Here is a 24152-nt window from a genome sequence, read left to right as displayed (position 1 = left end):
AATCAGTTTGTTTTTGGGACAGCACTATTAATTCCATTATTAAATAATGTTGGGTTTCCAAATTAAGTCATATGAGAGTTTATTTTTTATTATTAGGGTTTATCCTTTTAGTAGTAGTAGTAATAATAATAATAATAATAATACAAAGAAAAAGAAGACAATTATTTGTTGTTGTTGTTGTTGTTGTTGTTGTTGTTTTTATTATTATTATTATTATTATTATTATTATTATTACTATTATTATTGCTGTTGTTGGTTTTTAATATTAATTTGTTCATTAATTCGTTTAGTTAATTGCAAAAAAAATAAATAAATCTTAAGATAGCGTCTGCTTTTAGGTCATCTCCATATAACTTGTTCTTGCAGATGGTTTCAACACTATAAACAACAAAAATGTCTACCCCGAGACGTCTCTGGCATTGCAAAATACAATTCTGGTTATTCTGATTTCCATTCTGTTATTTGCCAGAGGGCTGCGGATTGTATTTCCTTGAACAAAACAGCTATGACTTGGTTGGATATATTTGCTCAGTGATGCTTAAACAGCATTTACTGCCTCACCAGTCCACACGCCATCGTAGCCAGAGGGAGGATTGCCGCTCCGAGAGCCATCTAAACGTAGCCTATCAAGTTAGCACTTGTTAAATTGGTGCCAGCTATACATTATGAGAGAGAAGAAGAAGAAATGGAATAACTAAGAATGTCTTGCTTTTATTGTGGCAAATACACTGAAGTGGAGGGGAAAGAAATAATAAAATAATCACAAAACAGACTAATTCTGTCTTCCGGCATGTACGAGATGAAAATTCCAATATGACACAGTCTTGATTAAGTTGATGAAAAGACACAGAATTGTATATTTTTTTTTCATCAGCGGTATTTCTTTAGACTTTCATCCCAACAATTCCCACTCCATTTGCACAAATTAGGCGGATGCAAATTGCTTTATGAGCAACTGTATGAATGGTAATGCGGCTCTGAGTGGGTGAGATGAGAAAATGAACATGGAACCATTCAATCAAGTGACACATTTCAGTCAGAGCCATTTGTCAGTGTCACATTTCTTTATATTTGATCCACGAGGTAAGAGTGTTATGCAGAGATCATTTGTCTTCATCAAGTATGAGAGGTGACTTCGCTCTTCTGCCCACTGAGCTGTCAGTCTGCTCGAGCCTCCGACTCCAGAAACAAGAAAACCAGTCAGTTTCACAGTGGATGTGCACTCTCCAGTTTATCTGTGTTATTACGTGAATAATCACAAATCACTAACTGGCAATATGACAAATGGAGAGGGGAAACGTCCTCAGCAGAAAGTACTATGGCTGTAGAAAATGCAGGATGCACACTGTATGTGGAATCGGGATGTTTAAACCCAAAATTAAGTAGAATATGGACAGACCCATTCAGTTTAACTTAATATTTATAGTTTGGTTGAGGTAAGTTGAGATGACTAGAAATGGTAATTTGATGCAACAAATAATAATAATAATAATAAAAAAAATTATATATATATATATATATATATATATATATATATATATATATATATATATATATATATATATAATTTACAGTATAAAAAATACATATTGGCTGAAAAAAAAATATTGGTTAACACAAACATAACAAAATAAAAAAAAATAAAAAAAAATAAATAATAATAATAATAATAATAATAATAATAATAATAATAATAATAATAATAATAATAATAATAATAAAATGCTTCTATCGGTATATTTAAAAACTTAAAATCACAGAAATAAGTCACAAATAAATGTAATATTTTTTCACAAAAATAATTTACATTATTAACAAAGACGTTCTTTTGAACTTTAAATTCATAATCCTACTCTGTAAAGAGTTTAATGACAAAATATAAAAAATATCATGACAGAAAATATTTTTTATGTTGCTTTAACTTGTTTGAAAAGTTAATCAGATTTCAATTAATTTAAGTTATATTAAGTTTAATTAATTAATGTATTTACTTTTTGCATTATGGTTCAATTTTTGTATAGTATATAATAATATTATAGCATCTAGTTTGATTGATGCAAGTTGACATGACCCATTCTCAATATCAGAATATTTAAGTTTATTTTTAACACATGCAGTGGATGGGCTTTTGGAGTTAATGTTGCAATACATTGATTTAAAAAATTACAGTAAAGTTTCTATAAATTTAAATAGTTTCAAAAGAACTATTGTCTGTTTTTTTTTTTTTTTTTACTTTAAATTCACAATCATACACTGTAAAAAAAGTTATTCAAAGTTTACATTAATATGTTTGGTCAGTTTAATGCAAATTAAGATGTATGGAAAAGTTAATTAGATTCAACCAAAAATTAATAAAATTACAGCAACGCTTGTTTTACAGTGTAAAAAAAAAAGTATTGCCATTTAAAAATATACTGGTTAAAAAAACAGAATTATTTTCTAAATTTATTAGCCCCCTGAGATATTAGCCTCCCTGTTTATTTTTCCCCCAATTTCTGGTTAATGGAGAGACGATGTGTTCAACATATTTCTAAAAATAATAGTTTTAATAACTAATGTCTAATAACTGATTTATTTTATCTTTGCCATGATGACAGCAAATAATATTTTACTAGATATTTTTCAAGATACTTCTATACAGCTTAAAGTGATATTTAAAGGTTTAATTGGTTAATTAAGTTAACTAGGCAGGATAGGGTAATTAGGCAAGTTATTGTATAATTATGATTTATTCTGTAGTCTATCGAACTAGACAACTATCGGGTTAGACAGACACTCCTAGCCTATTTAGCTGGTTGAAAATCATTTTTAAATTGTAGTTTTTCTTAAAAGCGGGGTTAACACTAAAGCGAGCAAAATAAAGCAGATAAATACCAAATGAAATGAGGATCATGCATGGTGAGACCTAGGTGATCCTTAAGTATCACGCGCACGGGTGGTTTGACGTACGCGAGTGTTTAAAATCGTGCATTATTATCTTTTACAGTAACATTGCTTTATTCATTCATTCATTCATTTTCTTGTCGGATTAGTCCCTTTATTAATCCGGGGTCGCCATAGCGGAATGAACCGCCAACTTATTCAGCAAGTTTTTTACGCAGCGGATGCCCTTCCAGCCGCAACCCATCTCTGGGAAACTTCCACACACACATTCACACACACACTCATACACTACGGACAATTTAGCCTACCCAATTCACCTGTACCGCATGTCTTTGGACTGTGGGGGAAACCGGAGCACCCGGAGGAAACCCACGCGAAGGGAGAACATGCAAACTCCACACAGAAACGCCAACTGAGCCGCGGGTTTGAACCAGCGACTCAGCGACCTCCTTGCTGTGAGGCGACAGCACTACCTACAGCGCCACTGCCTTGCCAACATTGCTTTAATAGGAGATTAACTTCCTTTTTATATAGTTTAACTGGTGATCTGAGACCTTTATCCAAGACAGAGTTTTAGATGCATCACAATATATATATATTTTAAATGTCAATTGTTTTGTTGTTGTTGTTGTTGTTTTGTTTTAAAGAAAATTATTGAATTTGGATAGTTTTTGAAAATATCATTCAAGAAATTTGTGGCTTTTTTTTTTTTTTTTTTTTTTTAGTGTGGCCAGAGGAAAATTTGGTTTAACGCCTTGAAACTCCTACCAATTTGCTCATGCTCATTGAGCAAAGTCATATACAACATACAAAACAGTGAAATGAAGTCATGTGAACAAGACATAAGATCTAAATCAAGTCATTTTAGCCTGCAAACGTCAATTTATGCATACAAAATTTATTTTCCAAGCAACAAAATTGTGGCAAGTGAAAATGGCGAGTGTTGAAAAACTACTAGCCACAGTGGCTGGTGATCAAAAACGATCAAGCACTGCTTGTAATACTTATATCACATGAATAAGTCATATTTAAATATAATATTATAATAATAATTCATTAAATAAATACAACCTTGATGAACTCGATATACTTCTTTCTAAAGTAAAAAAAAAACCCTCCAAATCGCAATGTTTTAAACAGTAAATGCATATATTATATGATATTTTAATTGTGCATTGACGTCTTTTCTGAAGCTTAAAAATAATCCTATTACCTGTCACTTACAGACCAAGCGAAAGTAGAATACAAGATAAAAACCATCGCTACATAGTTTCAGAGTCTGCTGTAGGCAAGCAATGGAAAAATGCTGAATTGTTTTTCTCTTAATAGGAACCGTCTGAAAAACACATTTGCTCTTTGAAATGTTAAGCTGGGATTTGACAATACCACTATACGCTCTTTCTCTATTCTGTACATTTCTCTGAGTCACACTTCTCTCTCACACAAGCAGAAGGCTATTTCTTCTGTGCTAATGTGTTAAAGCTGTTGACAAGTTGGCTGCTGAACACTCTCGCACACATCTCTGCATTTGCCTCTAAAGAGGATTTGAAGAGATGAATGTTTGCCCGAATTCTGGTTAGTCAGTTGGAAAATTTCAAATGGTGGTCATGGCTTCTTACTATGGCACTAATGTCAGACGTGTTGAGAGTTAGTCATGATTCAGGGCACAAAATAAGAGCCGCAGGCTTAGCGCTTTAAACATGCACATAGAACTAAATGTAGCTATATATTTCCTTCTATACTTTTTTTTTCTTGTAATTCTGAGTTTAAATTTGGACTTTTTTGTCAGAAATGAAACTTTATTTATTTATTTGCAGTTATGGTTTTCAATTCTGAATATACTTCTTCATATTTTTCTTCGCCTAAATTATTCTTTGATTTTAATTATTTAATTTATTTGCTTCTGTCTTTTTCCTATAGTTTGTTTTTATGTGTAATAAGCCACCCACACACACACACACACACACACACACACACACACACACACACACACACACACACACACACACACACACACACACACACACACACACACACACACACACACACACACACACACACACACACACACACAGGAGACTGTTTTATTCCGCTTTTGATTCAAATTTTAAAAGATGGAGTTTGAGTCAGATTTATACATTAAATGGCAACTGCGTTGTACGAAAGACTAATTTAAGATGCCGTTCTTTTATCCCACATGGATGCTATGAGGATAAACAAGAGACAAAAAAAGACCAGGGGTTCGTTCTTCGTACGTGGATTACTCAGTTAGCTGGATTTTTTTTATTGACGATTTGACACGATCCAGGATAGTTTCGTTATATATTTTATTTATGGCTAAGGCATAACTCCTGTTATAGTCTGTCATGTATCGAAAGAAAAAAATAACAAAACTTGAATTATAAAAAACAATGTTGATATAGAACTTTTTTTAATATACATTTTTTTTTACTTTCCATACACTTTTGACAACAGTTTATATGAAAGCTTTTTATGCCAAAAGGTTATCTTTCAATCCTCGATCATGAAATCTGGTTGTGTGTGTGTGTGTGTGTGTGTGTGTGTGTGTGTGTGTGTGTGTGTGTGTGTGTATGTGTGTGTATGTATATAGTAAAAAAAAACCCTCCAAATCGCAATGTTTTAAACAGTAAATGCATATATTATATATATATATATAATATATGCATATATAGTAAATGCATATATTATATATATATATATATATATATATATATATATATATATATATATATATATATATATATATATATATATATATATATATATATATATATATATATATATATATATATAATTATTTTTTTTTTGTTCCTTTGGCTGCTCTGTCTTAGCCATTTAACAGCTCCCATTGAAATGACAGATATATAAATTGACAGATGTCCAATTAGAATAAAGTAGGTGGATTCCAAATTCTGGTGTAAAACACGTTTAAGTTTAACAGTGAAAAAGACAAATAGGAGCAAAATATTTAATACACAACCTGACGATAATTACTTTTTTCAACAGTGTTTGCCTTTTAAATTGTAAATATGTCCCGATAAGAATTTCCATGTTCTTTTTCACTAAACATAAAAAAAAATAATTATAACAATAAACACAGTTTTCCCAGAGATGGGTTGCGCCTGGAAGGGCATCCGCTACGTAAAAACTTGCTGGATTCATTCCGCTGTGGTGACCCTGGATTAATAAAGGGACTAAGCCGACAAGAAAACGAATGAATGAATGAATAAACACAGTTACAGCATTGCAACAGAGCACAAGCAATCCGTCACAGAACTTATGAAATCCATACACAAATAATATTCATAGCACACAACATATATATCATCATCATTAACTCATACTCATATCATTGCAAACATTATATCACTTTTTCTCTATGGTAGAAGATACAGTATAAGAATATGGTTAAAAGTTTTGACTGGTCCACACACACAGAAAACTGTGAAGTGTAAACAGGAAGTTCATCTTTTGCATTTAGCAGAAACATAGAAGTTAAAGGCAACAACAGAAAGAACAGAGTGTCTTTAGGGTGAACTCTCCCTTAAAACCCCACTGGGAATATTCTATAACGGAAAGCAATCAACACTACACAGGATATATATCACAGTCTTCCACCATCTTGAAATGCCTACAGAGACTGATCAACACCCTGGACACCCACAGAGATTGATTTCCCATGTTTCAACAGAACTGTGGCTAACGTTGAGCTGTCCACAGAGCTCTTATAAGTACAGCAAGAAGAAACCCCTAATTTTACAAACATTTACAACAATTGTATTACTATTATACATAGAAACTCTATGGGAATAGAGTCCCATAGAATACTAAACCCTCAGGAATACTAAGATAAACAATAAACTCTCTCTATTTTATGAGCAAATTCACACGAATAGCAGAGCAATATGGCTGTATATCGGCACTAGGGGGAGGCATGCATTGCCTTAGTTTCCCACCAGTGATGATATACAGTCATATTACACTGCTCTATGGGGTATTGTATTTATACAACAGTGGATATAAATGTGGAAATAATAATAAAATAAAAAAAAAAATTATTAATTAAATAAAAATATAAATAAATAAAAAAATCACACACAGAGTCTAAAACTCCTTTTGTATGATGAACTATTTTCTTCCACCATTCACATCTGCAGCTGACGTCAGAACAGCAGAAGGTGTTACTAATTCACCAACGTCACTTAGAGTTAGTATTTGAATGATTCACTAGTGTAATGTCTAAGGTAATGACAAAACAGGTGATTTTGCTCAGATTTTAGGATTATAAGGCTGAACGGCATGACATGCCATCAGTCTACAAATATTTCCCACTATTTGTTTCAATCAGAAGATCACAATACACAAAATGTGGACAGAGTAATACACAAGGGTAAGGAGGCTGTGGAACTCTGATATTGCAGAATATCGCATGGCTATCAGCCAATCAGATTCGAGAACCATACAGAACTGACTAAATAAAGACTAAACTGTCATTTTACTGTAACATGCATAATAACATTGTTATCTGCTGTGAAAATTTTATCAAAATAATGTGACAGTGGCCATATTTAAATGAGATTTCTTTTATGAGATGTTTCTTTCTTTTTTTATTATTATTATTATTATTTGAAGGAAATAAACCAGAGTAATTTTAGAACTTTATCAAATACATACATATATACATATATACATATATACATATATACATATATATATATATATATATATATATATATATATATATATATATATATATATATATATATATATATATATATATATATATATATATGTTTTTGCTCAAGGTATCAAGATTTTGCTCAAGGTATCAGGACAACAGATTACATGTCATATTTGGGCCCATAAAAATTCTGGGCCAATTTTGAACCCATCATTTAATCTATATGCTTCAATAGATATTTATTCAGTTTTATATTAGTATTATATTATTAAAGTATTGTAGTATTATTATTGTTATATTATAAAAATATTAAATAATATGCCAACATTCAGGTTATTTATGAACAATAAAGTTTGTAAAATAATATAAATGCATAGAAATCATTATATTATATTATATTATATTATATTATATTATATTATATTGTATTATATTGTATTATATTGTATTATATTATATTATATTATATTATATTATATTATATTATATTATATTATATTATATTATATTATATTATATTATATTTAGCTGTATGACATTTGTCTGGACCTGTCCATATCTTTATTTTAACATATTTCATTAACCTTTAGTTTTGTAGAAAAAAAAAAAAAAAAAAACTTCTCTGCTCAAGTGACAATTTGCACTAGTCATAGCACATAATGAGACCCCTAAATAATGATAATAATAATAATAATAATTACAATAATAGAAAAATGGTGGCTCAGTGGTTAGCACTGTCGCCTCACAGCAAGAAGGTCGTTGGTTCAATTATTGGCTGGGTCAGTTGGCATTTCTGTGTGGAGTTTGCATGTTCCCCCCATGTTTGCGTGACTTTCCTTCGGATGCTCTGCTTTCCCCCACAGTCCAAAGACATGCACTATACAGTAGGTGAATTAAATAACTAAACTGACCATAATGTATGAGTGTTTGTGTGAATGAGTGTGCAGAATAGGGGTTTCCCAGTACTGGGTTGCAGCTGGAAGGGCATCCGCTGTTTAAACATATACCAGAATAGGTGGAAGTTAAGCTGAAGGAAAATGAATGAATGAACATTGGACACACCAGCAGGTATCATTTTAGAGGTTTACAAATGGAAAATCTTCTTCGCTATTGTGAACGGTGAGATTAAATGGGTTAAGTTTTTTTTTTCTTTTGCCGAAGTTATGATTACGATACGATCCGCCAAAGGTAACAAGACGTAGAACAGATTAAATCCTGCTCGTCGACAGCGGAGGTTGTGCTCTTTTCAGACACTGAGGAGAACGGTATTAATTGAGGTCAAAATGCCGGGCCTCACACTCCATTTAACACAATTTCCCCAAGTAAGACCTGCCCTGAACTGGCCGTGCGCCCTCAGGAACTGGCGAAAAAGCCGCTTGAAATGAGCCTGTCATGCCAGAAAGCTTTCCCTGGGATGCGAGAGCAGGGAGATCGCTATATTGGATTAGAGGAGTGTTAGCACATGCTGTGTGTCTTCGGGTGAGTGTGTGTGCTCGCCCATTTGTGTGTGACGCTCCATGCCTGCTGGCAATAATAAAGACTAAATGCCACGTTGCGAATGTGGTGTCATTAATCTTTAGGCGGGTTCCACCCAATCAATGTCTTTTTCTCAGAGGGGCAAAGATTGATATTACGTTTGTAGCTTTAACAGTGTAATCAGAGTGGCTGCACAACACGCCCTCTTTACATCACATCTTAGTAGGAACAGATGCGCGGATGGACATGTTGCAGGGTTGTTCTTGCCACAGGCATTACAAATGCATTATAGTTTCTTTTTTTTTTTTTTTTTTTTTTGCAACATGGCAAGACAACATTAATTAATGTTATTATTCAATTCAATGTTCCACGCTGGTGGAATTATCTTCCCATTCCCACACAGACTACTAGATTCACTGGTATCATTCAAACAACTAAAACCTTATCTTTTTCAAGATCACCTGATTTCCTGTGAATGAAACCAACCATTGCCCCACCACACCACACAGCATCCCCAAATCATTAATAATTGTGAGTGTGCCTCACACAGTTGAGTGGGCTTGAAAAACCACCTGTAGAAAACACACACTTTTATCTCTCGATAATAAATAATTCCTTACATTTATATAGCGCTTTTCTGGACACTCAAAGCGCTTTACACATTGAGGGGAATCTCCTCATCAACACAATCTCACGGCAATTCGTAACTTTTTCATTTAGTGGCTAATTCGTATGAATTTGTACGATCTAATTCGTACAATTTAGTACGATTTGCTTATCCCCCAATGACGGTTGGGGTTAGGGGTGGGGTCAGGTGCCACGCCTCCTTTTAAAAATCGTACCATTTCGTACGACTGAACTCGTACGAATTAGCCACTAAACTGGCAAAACGTAAAATACTTATGTTTTCTCGTGAGATCAGGCTGTCCTCATCCACCACCAGTGTGCAGCATCTACCTGGATAACGCAACAGCAGCCAATTTGCGGCAGACCGCACATCACATACCAGCTGATAGGTAGAGAGGAGACGGAGTGATAGGGCCAATTATGACATGGGGAGGGTTAAGAGGTCATGATGGACAGAGGCCAGTGGGCAAATTTGGCCAGGATGCCAGGGTGAAACCACTACTCTTTTACAAAGAACAACCTGACCACAGAGAGTCAGGACCTCGGTTTAACGTCACATCCAGAAGACGGCACTCATTGAGCAGTATAGAGTTCCGGTCATTATACTGGGGCATTAGGACCCACACAGACCGCAGGTTGGGCGCCCCCTGCTGGCCTCACTAACACCATTTCTGGCAGCAACCTAGCTTTCCCATGTGGTTATCCAGATACTGACCGGGCACAGCCCTGCTTAGCTTCGGTGAGCGACCATGTGAGAGTTGCAGAAAACAAGACAAATTGATAAAAAAGGCTTGCCTTATTTATAATAATATTATATTATAAAATATATAAATATTTTATTTTTGATAAAATGACTTATTATAACATAAATATGATTCAAATTAAATAAAATGTGCACATTTGGACTTTCAAAAATGTATACATTTTTAACAGTTTTTTTTTTTTTATAGATTTTTCTAAACTAACTTCAGCTTTCAATATATTTTTTAACTATTTAGAAATACAGTGTTTGGAAACCCCGCTAAAAACAGCAGGAAAACATCTCTGAAAGACATCTTATTTACTTTGCTTTGATTGTTCATGAAGATTTTAGAAGGTGTGGACATGCTGCTCTTGCCACAGACATAAAGCCATATTAGTTCCCTATTTACTTATTTATGGCAATAGCTTTACTTTAAAGATTTAAAGAGAGCTTGCAGTTTCTCATTTTTGTTACAAACTTAATGTTAAAAAAAGTTAATGTTACTGCACAAGAGAAGACAGTGAGCATGGGTGCGATAATATTAATAAAAATAGCATTCTATTGTTCACCAGAATACAATTTGTGCTAGTAATGCTGTTTTCCTTGAGGCCCGGACTAGTCCACATCTGTGAAAGACCAAGTGGATATTATTTTCTGCTATTACATGAGGTTGCACTATTATCTGCACAATCAGGTTTAAAACTCAATGTCAAAATGATTGAGAAGACCAACCAGATTAATCTTGTGGGTTTAATTAATGTGTGGGTTATGGATTACAGAAATTAAGCACACAGACCAATGTGAAGGAAATTTGATATCCCATTAAAAATAAATAAACATTTCCATATGAGAATGATATTTTATATTATTTATGTTACAATAGTGCAACTGCTACTGATTGTTTGTTAAATTAGTAAAAAAAAATACTAAAAAGATCAATATAATATACTGTCACCAACCATTTTACAAGGTATATCTCCAACTGCTCGTTAACGCAAATTTCTAATCAGCCAATCGCATGGCAGCAACTCAATCATATCTTATATCTTATATCTTATATCTTATATAAATGATATCTTAAGCAGGTCTTTCCCCCCATTTTTTCCTGGCAAACAATATGCAGATTTCTGCATGTTTTTAATCGTTTAAAACAGCTATGTTCTAAAAGATCCCCCAAACCCTCTTTAGAAGGTGGGATGATAGACATGTTGCAAGGCCGCAGGCATAGCAAAGCCACATTAACTCCTTTTTTTTTAGTGATAACTTTTGTTTAAAAGTGGCCAGATTGCAGTTTATCAACTTTTTGAAAGGTAATTTTATTGCAATGTGAGAAGTCGACAGTAAGCACGGGAGAGAAAACATTAATATTCCATCCTATTGTTTACAAGAAAAAAAGACATTTATGCTTGTAATGCAGTTTCCTTTTAGGCCCAGACTAGTGCACATCTGTGAAAGACCAACTCTTTTCAGCACATGATATAATGAGGTTACACTGTTTGTTAGGACACCAGTAGATTATTTTACTTTTTAGCCAATGTTTTACAGGGTTACACATGAGGATATTCCAACCTCTTAAAGCAGTCAGCCAAATGATTTAATATTTGTTCATCAAATATTAATCTGGTGTTCATAATTTAAGGGATTTGTTGGCATGTGCTAAAACTACAGTGTGTCAAAATTAGAAATCATTCAATTTTATACAGGTAACACATTAAATTAATAAGGAAATTTACATTTTTAGGGTAAATATTTAAAAAAAAATACCTTTAAAGGTGGCGTTTCATGCAAATCTGGCTAGAGGAAAACATAAGAACTTACAATAAAGTAACTATCATGATCACCAGTAAGCTAACATTTGCAGATCGCTAGATAACAACAATTCTGCCACTAAACCGAACTACAACTCCCATCAGTCATTACTCCAATCACTCCTGCCACAGCTGACAGTCTTCTGTCATGTAAGGGTCTGGGACAGAGGTGAAGATCCATGTGCAGTTTATTACAAAGAATAGTCAGGCAGGCAACGATCAAAGCAGGGGTAAACAGAAGCATGCAGGAAATTCAAGAGCGTAGTCAAAAGCAGACAAATGGTCAGGTCTACGTCAAGGTCTGATGTGACGCTGTGCACCGAGGCTTCAAAACATGTATCAATAAAAATGATACATCTCGCAGTGTACCAGAGTTTGATTAGTTTTGCTATAATCATGTGATTAGTGACATTCAAAGCTTCATTTTCATATATAGCGCATTTACTGTGTATGGCCACACACCCAAAGCGCTTCACAATCATGAGGGGGGGTCTCCCACACACCACCACTAGTGTGCAGCATCCACTTGAATGATCCAACGGCAGCCACAGGACATACACCAGGTATAGGTGTAGTGGAGAGACAGTGATAGAGCCAATTTGTTTGATGGGGATGATTGGGAGGTTATGATCGTAAGGGCCAATTGAGGGACTTTGGCCAGGACACCCCTACACTTTACGAGAAGTGCCATGGGATTTTAATGACCACAGAAAGTCAGGACCTCAGTTTACCGTCTCATTCGAAAGATCACTAGATGAATGAGTTGGTCAGTTGTGAACATTTGACACTTTTTGCAACAAAGTGCTTTCCCACATTTTAACTAGCAGAGGTCCTCATCGAGCTCTGATTTGGAAACCTTCAAGTAATGTGCCTTAACTTGATAACTTTACTTGAAAACAGATACTTATGCCACCTCAGGTGACTTCTCTCGATGTGGAGGAGCAGCAGCTCTACTCCGAGGTCCTCCTGGGTGACAGAGTTCCTCCATCTATCTGTAAGGGTGCGCCCTGCCTCCTTGTGTAGGAAATTCCTTTCAGCCACTTGTATTAGAGATCTTGTCCTTTCGGTCATGACTCAAAGCTCATGATCATGGGTGAGAGTAGGAACGTAGATTGACTGGAAAATCCAGAGCTTTGCCTTTCAGCTCAGCTCCTTCTTTACCACAACGGACTGGCATTACTGCTACTCCCTTACTTATGAACAAAGCCCCAAGATACTTGAACTCCTCCACCTGGGATAAGGACTTACCTCCAACCTGGAGATGGCAAACCACTTTTTTCCAGTGCAGCACCATGGCCTCGAACTTGGAGGTGCTGATTCTCATCCCAGCTGCATCACACTCTACAGCAAACCGCCCCAGTGCATGCTAAAGGTCCATGCTCGATTAAGCCAACAGAAAAACATTGTTTGCGATTAATAGAGATGAAATCAGTCCCTGAACCAGACCCCCTCCGGCCTAAGCCTGTGCATAGAAAATCTGTCCATAAACATTATGAACAGAATGGGTGACAAAGGGCAGCCCTGCCGGAGCCCAACATGCACTGGAAACAAGTCTGACTTATTGCCGGCAATCCGAACCAAACTCCTACTCTGACAGCCCATAACAAAGCCTATACTCTCTGACCACATACTCCCAGAGCACCTTCTACAGAATGCCATGAGGGACACGGTCAAATGCACGGTCCACAAAACACATGCAGACTGGTTGGGAGTATGCCCATTTATTTATGTTTTTGAATTGCATTATGGAACATTGATCTTTCTTCCAACAACGTTTAACACAGAAAAGTTTTTTAAAAAATTACTTTTATTAACATTTTTAATAGTTTAAAGTGATATTTTGTCTGGGTTGCAGTAGGGCTGTGCAATTTATCGAAAACCCAATTTCGTTTTAGGCTTCTAACAATTATGAAAAACCATTAATCAAGCTAAACGATTATTCCATCATACACCACCCCTTTTCCAGTTGTACACATTTTTTGTTCTGCAAAGCTCAGTCACATGTGGAAACGACTAAAAGCATGTCCTGTAATGCACGGGATGCACATTATTCATTGATGTACGTTTGAAATCATTCATATTTTTAAAAGTGCGAAAGAGCACATGCTGTTGTGGGTATGTGCTGAGCTAAGCCTGGGCAAAGAATCACCAAGAGGCGGCACTCTAGTGCGATTAGAGAAATAGCCACTAGATGGTGCTGCAGCCATTTTGGAATGAAAATTCCAATAGAACAACAGCATTTTATAAGTCTGTAAAATAAACTATTAAAAGTGCTGATGATTGTGATAGTCAGTGTTGTATTGTTGTCTTTTAAATAAAAAACAAAGCAGCTGCTTGCCATCGTGACAGCAATGAGATCCAATGGACAGCCGATCGCTTTTACTCCAAAATGGTGGAATCCGAAGCTGTTGCTGGGCACTGTTGTTGCAATGGAATGTTCTATTGAGTGTCACCTCTTGGTCATTCTAGGCTCTTTGGCCTCGGACAGGCTCAGAGGCAAGCAGATCACACACATGTCTTACGCCATCTTAATGTGAGTGCTTTAATGGTCCAATACATGCACATTTGTGTCAGAGCACTGTGTTTAGTGATCATTTATATTAACTCTCACTTGTGTAATAAACAAGTTGAAAATAAAATGGAATATCAAAAATGGAACCCATCAAAGTTCCATAATGCAACTCACAATCATAAATATATGGAAAACCCTCGTGCGTCACAAAATACGGAAACTTAATTCGTTTTTAAAGTGTGTGCTGTTTTCAATGTAAGTGATGTAAGGTGATCTTGTTAAATATGATCACATATTAATCTGCGCTGCTGCAGATTTAAAAATTTTTGTCTATATACCAAAATTTATCCGTTAACTGTTAAGTTTACATTTTGAAAGGTTTAGTTTTAAAATTTTATAGATTAATGATTTGGGAATACAATGCATTTAGGTACTGTATGCAGCAAATATTCTTAAAAAAAAAACAACACATTTCTGTAAATGTTTTTGACAAATGATAAACTTTGAGAGCATTGAGACGGCTCAGCATTATCACTCCCCGTCCTTGTCCAGAGATCTGCCAAATTGAAACAGAAGGGCCCATAAGGGAGATGGCACCGTTCACTCATAATTTACTCTCGTTCAATCATGTAGTTGGATGAATCTCCCAGGAGTCAGTCAGTTGACATTCTGACTGTTTGTGGGATGTAGACATGCTACGGAAAGACCCAAAACTTAATCAGATAATTCCTCTGAGAGTCTGTTCTGCCAGGTAAGCCACTCTGGGACCTGGCCATTTTTTACAATTTAAGCAGAGGTGGTGATCAGAGAGGTATACTAGAGGCTGGTGTATGACAAATAGCAGTTGCATGAAGTTACTAATATGGCTAGTACAAATACTAGTCACATTAGGTTATTGATATTTAAGTGACAAACCAAACATTTAAAGGTGCACTTGTTACTGTATGTTATTTTAGAATCCTTTTTTTTTTTTTTTGAAATTGTCTAAATGTGTTTAAGGTTTCATTCCTGGGTTGCAGATGCCCTTTCAGCCGCAAAACAGTACACTCATACATTATGGATAATTTACTGTAGATTATTCAATTCACTTAAAGTGCATGTGTTTGGACTGTGGGGGAAATGGTGCACTTGGAGGAAACCCAAACCAACATGGGAAGAAAATGCAAAATCCACACAGAAATGTCAACTAGCCAAGCCAGTATTCCAACCAGCAACCTTTTACAGTGCTAGCCACATTAGCATGACTTTAACTGTATATAATTTTAGTTAGTTGTCAAGGTGACACCATTTCTTAGTTTTTAAATCTTTTTTCTTAGTATTCCATCTTTGTGTATTCACACACTGTTTTACATTACTCTGATTTTACTATAACATATACTCTGCCCATATCTAAAAAAAAATAATTTAATACTTTTTGTAAGGCCATCTCCTCTGAAATGTGTATGCTTTTCAGAAATAATAATAATTTATTGATTTCTGTCTGTTCCCCTAGTCCTGATTCTACTGTTGTTGGATCCATTTGTTTCTCCACTGAAAAAATCCAATCATAAAATCAGGTCTTCATTTTTAGACCTTGTCATCACAAATCCGTCTTCTATTTCCTATTGGAACAATCTATCTGGTGATTTTAAATGGTTGTATGTTTGGTGCAGAATTTTTTTAACAAATAAAATTAAATAAATATATTTAAAAATTATTCACAGAATTTATCCAGTTAAATAATTTTTACAAAAATTCAAAAATGATATTAACATGTCTTGCTCTTTCTGTGAGACTTCTTCTGAATCTGTTGCTCACTTGCTTTGGGAATGTCCCTTTGTTAAATCTTTCTGGTCTGATGTGAATTCTCTAATTGTCCAAAAGGTTTGTGGTGATTTTTCTTTAAGCTATCGACATATTGTTTTGGGGTTTTATATTAAAGAAAAACAATTCCTTAATTCAGCTCTGGCATAAACCTCATTTTATTTATTGGAAAGTAAGTTTTATACACAGATTCAAATTTTCTCAATGTAAGCCATTTTTTTTTTTATACGAAAATTGGAACTGCATTTAAAAACCATCACAGACTCTCACAACAAGCTATTAAACTTATAAAACATGTGCTTTATGTAATATTCTGCATTTAATTGTTTTATTATTGTCATGTGCCCTCATTTATTTTATTTTTTGTTTCTTTTTCTCTCTCTGTCTTTCTTTTGCTTTACCTTTACTATATTTATTTTAAAATTCTTACATTTCTCTTGTTGGAAAAAAAAGTTATATTTCTATGTCTTGTACTATACTTATATCAGTTTTGTCTTTCTATTTGTTGTAATGGCCCATTGTTATTGCAATAATAAAATAATAATAATAATAATAATAATAATAATAATAATAATAATAATAATATATATATATATATATATATATATATATATATATATATATATATATATATATATATATATATATATATATATTTATATATATATATATATATATATATATATATATATATATATATATATACATATATATATATATATACATATACACATATATATATATATATATATATATATATATATATACATACATATATATATATATATATATATATATATATATATACATACATATATATATATATATATATATATATACATATATATATATATATATATATATATATATATATATATATATATATATATACACATATATATATATATATATATATATATATATATATATATATATATACATATATATATATATATATATATATATATATATACATATATATATATATATATACATATATATACATATATATATATATATATACATATATATATATATATATATATATATATATATATAAACAAAAAAAAACATGCATTCCACATGCATAGCATGGCATCGTTAAACATACAAATGATAAATTTAAAACATAATGTGCCACTTGAAAGCAAGCAGATACGATAAAAGTTTAGTAACCAAGCTGAAATCATTACCCGTTTCCTAACTTTACACAACACAAACCAGCACTCCAGGATTTCAGTAGGCTTTAATATCTGCACCAGCGTCTCTCCTGAATGCAGGCGTCTGAGGGGGGGATGTCGAGCTCCGTGTGAGGAGGCTGCTTCACGGTCTGCTGCCAATGATAAGCCTCATGACTATTATTCATCTTCACCGAGCAATAAGGCAGCAATTAAGCGCTTTAATTTACAGAGCAAAGCAGCTTTGAGAAGCCATACATCACCATGTTTCTCTGTACGCAACACTTGTTTGCTACGACGTCCCTGATTGGTTGAATGATTCCGGACTGTGCTGAAATAATAAAGGTAATTCTTGATCTGGATGTTTCGTGGTATTACTGCGTTAACGGTGATAAAGCTGACAGTTAACTTTTTAAGTGTAACAAACAAGCTAGCGCTAACAACAGGAAGCGTACTGTATAACTTAGCCTGAGCTCATACGTTTCAGCATGAGATGTTCCACAACACTGATCCCATCAATGGGGTCAAGTCAAAAAGTCAGTGACACGAACAGTATTATTCAGTGTTAGGAATTAGTATGGCCATGGTTATGCGATATAAAAAAAATCTTTATTTTTGAGTAATTACATTGGGGCAATTTTGTAACAAGCTGAGTGTATCCACGTAATAAATTACAGGCATACTTCTGGACCCGATTCACAAGATGTAGGAACAGTCATCACAGCATTTTATCCTAGAAGATTTTTATTATTTAGATTTTTTTTTTAATTGTCTGAAGAATTAGATTTGTTTGTAAATACACTCACCCACCACTCTATTAGATGCAACTTACAAGTAACGGTTAGACCCCCGTTTGCCTTCAGAGCTGCCTTGATCTTCGTGGCATAGATTCAACAAGGTACTGGAAATATTCCTCAGAGATTTTGGTCCATAGTGACATGATAGCATCACGCAGTTGCTGCAGATTTGTCGGCAGCAAATCCATGATGCGAATCTCCTGTTCCACCACAACCCAAAGGTGATCTACTAAGATCCCTGTTGAGGCCATTTGAATACAGTCAACTCATTGTCATGCTCATGAAACCAGTCTGAAAATTTTCATGCGTTATGACATGGCACATATCCTGCTGGAAATATAGAAGATGCGTACACTGTGGTCATATTTAATCTAAAACTGCATGGTTGAAAGCAATCTAATGTAGGTGTGTGACATTACCTGTAGGGCTGAACTGCTTGAGCTTAAACAAACATCCACATTGCTAAGTTGCTTTCTTATTTGCGAAGAAATAAGTTGTTAAAACTATTATGTTTAGAAATGTGTTGAAAAAATAGGGGCTCTAATAATTCAGACTTCAACTGTAGATATTTATATACACGTACAGTATATACAATATATGCCTTTTTTTAAGATGAGAGGGGTCTCATCTTCTTTCTTTCTTTTGTCCTCTGCTGATCACATGCCTAGGAGGTTTGCTGAAGGTGCAGCTGATGTGCAGCAGGGGGTGGGGGGGGGGTGGCATAATTAATAAACTATGAGAGTTTGCGTTCATTGAAAAATAAGAATGATTAAAAAAACCCTTAAAAGTGACGTTGGCCCACTTCATCCAAACAGGCCAGCCCCGGCCAACTGGACCCAATTCTGAGCACTCACACTTGTTAAACAAACTGGAAAACGTGCCTGCACAGTTCTGTCAGTATAGCGTGAGTGCACCCAAAGAACATAACAGAAATTGACTTTGAGTGTGTCAGCACCTTAAAAAATGAATAGACATAATCACAATTCAGAAATTCAGAATTTTATAGGATCAGCGAGGGAAGAATGTGATTAAGCCAAACGAAGTGATTTATAACATCTCTGGCATGGAAATGAGCTTTATTCAGTTCCCTTATTAATATGAAAGGCGCACAAATTTCATTTCCCTTTACTAGCTAGGTGTTATTTTGTAAACAATCATTTCCAGTCAAGGACCCGCTGTGCCATAGGTGTCACAACGATGACAAAGTGCCTAAACCACGCTTCATTTCAAATAAATTATTCCACGTTATTGACGCTCAGCGCAATCAGTTTCTTCTCAATAGCGTCTGATTCCGACATAAGACGTGGATTTCGCTGAAGAGCCGGCAGCTGCTTAGAGGAGATAGGGCTCAGACCTTTTCTGTTCTTGTTGCACAAACAGGATTACTTTAATCAAGTGTCGTAGCTGGAATATTTGACTATCTCACCCTCGTCACGTCTCTGCTTTTCCGCTGCCACTTTCGAAATTTACAGATTAGGAGCCATTCTTACAACTTCCATACATTAATCTCCATAAAGAACTAATACACATGCATATGAATACAGATGTGTTAAGGGCTGGAATGTCAAAAAGTATTATTGAGATGATTGGAGTCTTTGGAAATGTGTGAGAATACAAATGACAGAAACTTGCTTCTCTATGCGTTTAGGAGAGAGAGGACTAACAATCTTTCATATTTTAATGAAATCTTATAATCTTGAAAAGACTGGCATCATCACAAATATTACTGCTGCATTAAAAATGTCCTCTTTTAATTATTCTGAAGGAAACTATGATCTAATTTTGATATATTTTATCAAATGCTTTAAATGTAATAAAACAAATTGTTTATGCTGCTATGCAATACATTCCACGAGCCATATTTACTCTGACAGATTTTACAAAGTGCAATATGGAAACACATGGATGTTGTGAAATGCAGTGGGCTAATCTAAACTACACTAAGGTGCTTTATATATCTGTAATACTGTGTCTCTGTCAGTTCCAATCAGGGCTTATGACATGTCCTTTGCAACGCAGTGCAAATCTTTAAAGCCGCTTGATGCCTGATGAGAATTGCCACCAACACTGCATACCGCTTTTTGAAAAATAAGTATAAAAGTTATGTCAGTCAGACTTTTTTGTCTTACGCAATACTGCATGCAAACAATAGGGCTCAGGTTCCCCTACATCAGGTATTACGTAAACAGACAAATAAAAGGCACACTTACATAAACACACGTTCTATGCACATTGGCCTGTATAAATTAAATATGTGTGCATTACTGTATAAAAAAATACCTTAAATTCACAGTAAATTACTGACTAATAATTGCATTACTTAAGGAAATTTACAACAAATTACTTTGAGGTAGTTTACAGTAATTTACTGTGATTTTGTTACATTAAATTATTGAGAAATTACAGTCATATATTGTTTCTTCACAGTAGATAGTAAAGTCCATTACTATGATTTAACAGTATTATCTTGTAAAAATAACTATATTTTATTGTGAAGCAGGGTTTCCTCGGCTAGTCATTCTGCATTTAATCTGACTTGTGGAGATCTGAGATCATTTTGGATATTTGATTACATATTTTGTTCCAGTTTATTATGTTTTTTTGGCTAGGAAAATGGTTTATGTTTATTAAAAATGACTTTATGTTTCCATGTTAACTTTATAAAATTAAATAAATATGCAGTGCAATCAAAAATGAAAATTACTATTCACGTCTTTTCAAAACGAGATAAGTTATTTTTTTAAGATGCCACCAAATTGTTTTTGGGGCTGCAATAACATTCTGTTATTTTTTTATTCATTTTTTTTTTTTATATCAAAAAAGTGTCAATACTAGCATTAAAGTTAATTAATATGAATTTTGAATAAAAATTAGTCTTTGAAAAATAAAAAGAGTTTGAATTCCTATAACTAACATTCAAAAGATGTAACCCTTCTAACAATAATTTGCTGTAATCATGCTAATTTGGTTCATTTCACAACAAAATTCTTAATACAACACATTATACTGTGAATATTTACAGTTAAATCCTGTAAAGTCAAACATTACAGTAACATGTTGTAAAAATCTGGATTCCTAGAACAGGGCTATTTCATTGTTAGGCCGTGGGTCGAACTTGGCCCTGAGGCAGATTGTTCTGGTCCTCCAAATAGTGTTACCAAGACATCAAAAATTAAATTTAGTTCAGTCGAAAAACGGCCCCTAAATTTATGAAACGAAATGCATCTTTTAAATACAGCGCGAGCTGCAGTTAAAGGCTGCGCAGAGCGTGAGTCCCCTGACATCAAGCGAGTGGCAAAACTGCTGCAACTAAACAAAGTTATGCCACCTGTGCGCTAGTTTCGAATTTATACATCAAGTCTAATATGCATGCACACTGAATTAACAATAGCAGCGGGCCATTCACATATTGCATTTTTTTCTGTGTGCAAGTTTGTTATTTCCAATGTAAGAATATATACGCACAGATGCACGCATTAGATAACGACTCACACTGTAGCGTTGATAGTTGTGCGTGGCTTTCGGTGCAATGTAAACAAAAGATATGTTAGACAAATTATTACAATTTATTAAAATGATTATGTATGCATGAATGCAGATGATCACAACAGTTCATTTAACTACCTAACAAATTAAAAGCTTAAATTTAAATTAGATGTGATAACCATGAAACCTCAGACTATATAATCGTACAACCCAAAATCTGAATGTAGAAGAACCTACTTAAGCAATACATTGCTTTTGTTGTGCTTTCAAATACAACATTTGGAAAAAAAAAAAAAAGCCACATTGTACAATGCAGTGATGGTATGTAGTTTCAAAATGCAATATGTTAACATTTTCATGTAGAAAAATCCAATGTAGAGGTCTTAGGGAGTAAAAAAAAAAAAAAAAAAAGAAAAAGAAAAAAAAAACCCTACAATATGGGCTCATATGCTGTGTCACTCTTATTGCAAGTCCTGTCTCTCCAGCCCCTAATTTGGGATGCTTTTTATGAACTGGCCCCCATGACAAGACTGGTGTACAAGATGACAATTGACCAGTGAAAAAAAAAAGAAAATCTATCAAACTTCACACCTTAAACTTAAAACGTACATGAATGTAAAATAAAAATAATAAAAAGAAATGAAAACTACGATGTAATACAAATGATAAGCAGCATTTATTAAATGTTCTACTATGAAAAGAAAACATCTGCTGTGTAAAACATATGCTGGATAAGTTGGCGGTTCATACCGCTGTGGTGACCCCTAATGAGTAAAGGGACTAAGCAGAGGGAAAATGAATGATGAATAAATATTTCTTAAATTATATTATTAGGGAGAAAGTCTGAATGTGTGAATATAAAATCAACTTTACCTCAATGAGAGGACTGTACTGGACAAACAGCTTAAGTTTCTTAAGTTTCTTCCCAAACAAACTGATCACTAAAACAACTCAAGCTTCCAAACAAACCAGATCATTAGACTGAAATAAGACAGATGAGAGATCATTTTTTTATGCTTTTTTTCCAGCGCCACACATATGGTCATTCATGAGGTAAGATAATTGTTTATTCTGTCATTCTGCTCGGTAGTAAAAAAATAAAAAAAAATAGAATACTGGCATATTAAAAACGGCTTAGTCATGTTGCAGGTGCTACATTGGAAAAGGAAAATCTATATACTTTATGTTAATTAAAACAAGTTACTCATCAGCCCAGGTGCAGAATCATATTCAATATGAGGATTTCTAAACAGACCACATCCAATATTTCGATGACAGTTTTTAAATATAAACAGTAATTGACAAAAATAAGCCAATTCATTCCATTTTCAAGTGTATTGATCAAACACAGGACATTCAATTATGAAAAACCAGCCTTATCTATTATTTTCTACCTATTATGAACATTTCTGAGGAAATGAAAATGAAAACAAAGCAACATTAGTTAAGAAAACTTGTTTATACCAAGCATGTCCATGACCTGGAAATACGAATTCAGGCAGCAGAAAACAAACATATCCACTAACATCAGGCTCTTTCATTTATCAGAAGAAAGCAGTCAAATTATGAACTCCAGTGTGTTCATATACAGTTTATGAAGTGGACATTAGATTCTCATATTGGGTTCAAATTGATTTTAAGGCTTGAAGTTGATTTGAGGGGTGTGCTTACCTTAGCAAGATGTACCCAGAGAGGAAATAGCATTCTGAGAGATCCTCTTCAATTTTTAAGATTAGGTTTTATCTTCCTCCTCATTTTATGGTGGGTTGCATCCATTTTATTTTTATTTTTAATTAAAACGTTAGAAACCACTTATTGAGTTTACTTTTCTGTTCTGAAACACTTAGTTGAATGTTTTGGGTTGAACAATAAAAAGAGCCCGCCTACTTTTTTTAAAAACAACCAATAGTCTTTGGCTTTCATTCGGTCATGAACTATGATTTGTTGAACCACTGATAGGCAGGATTTGGATTTAGGGTTTAGGATTGGCTGTTAATCTGGCATAATTTGTATAATTTTAACATATGCTAGCTCACACAACACATTTTAAATATCACAATCACAATTTATGAAAGATAGCAAACATCAAATACAATAAACAAACTTTAATCACAGGAATTTAGCAATTTCATTTCAAT

The 24152-nt window shown here is 34.0% G+C and overlaps 1 protein-coding gene across 3 annotated transcripts in view; it reads right to left on the bottom strand.

The window, feature by feature from the left end:
- Positions 1-23850, bottom strand: part of cntn4 (contactin 4) — a 430281-nt gene extending 406431 nt beyond the window's left edge. For all 3 annotated transcript variants that reach the window (XM_087256006.1, XM_087256002.1, XM_087256003.1), the window contains exon 1: positions 23686-23850. The gene's annotated coding sequence lies outside the window, so the exon portion shown is untranslated. The remainder of the gene's footprint in view (positions 1-23685) is intronic.
- Positions 23851-24152: the final 302 nt, after the last annotated feature.

Source organism: Danio rerio, chromosome 6, assembly GCF_052040795.2.
Source record: "Danio rerio strain M-AB ecotype USA chromosome 6, GRCz13ab, whole genome shotgun sequence".
Classification (NCBI taxonomy): domain Eukaryota; kingdom Metazoa; phylum Chordata; class Actinopteri; order Cypriniformes; family Danionidae; genus Danio; species Danio rerio.
The sequence above is the reverse complement of the archived record's forward strand: the minus strand, read 5'-3'. Positions and strand labels throughout refer to the sequence as shown.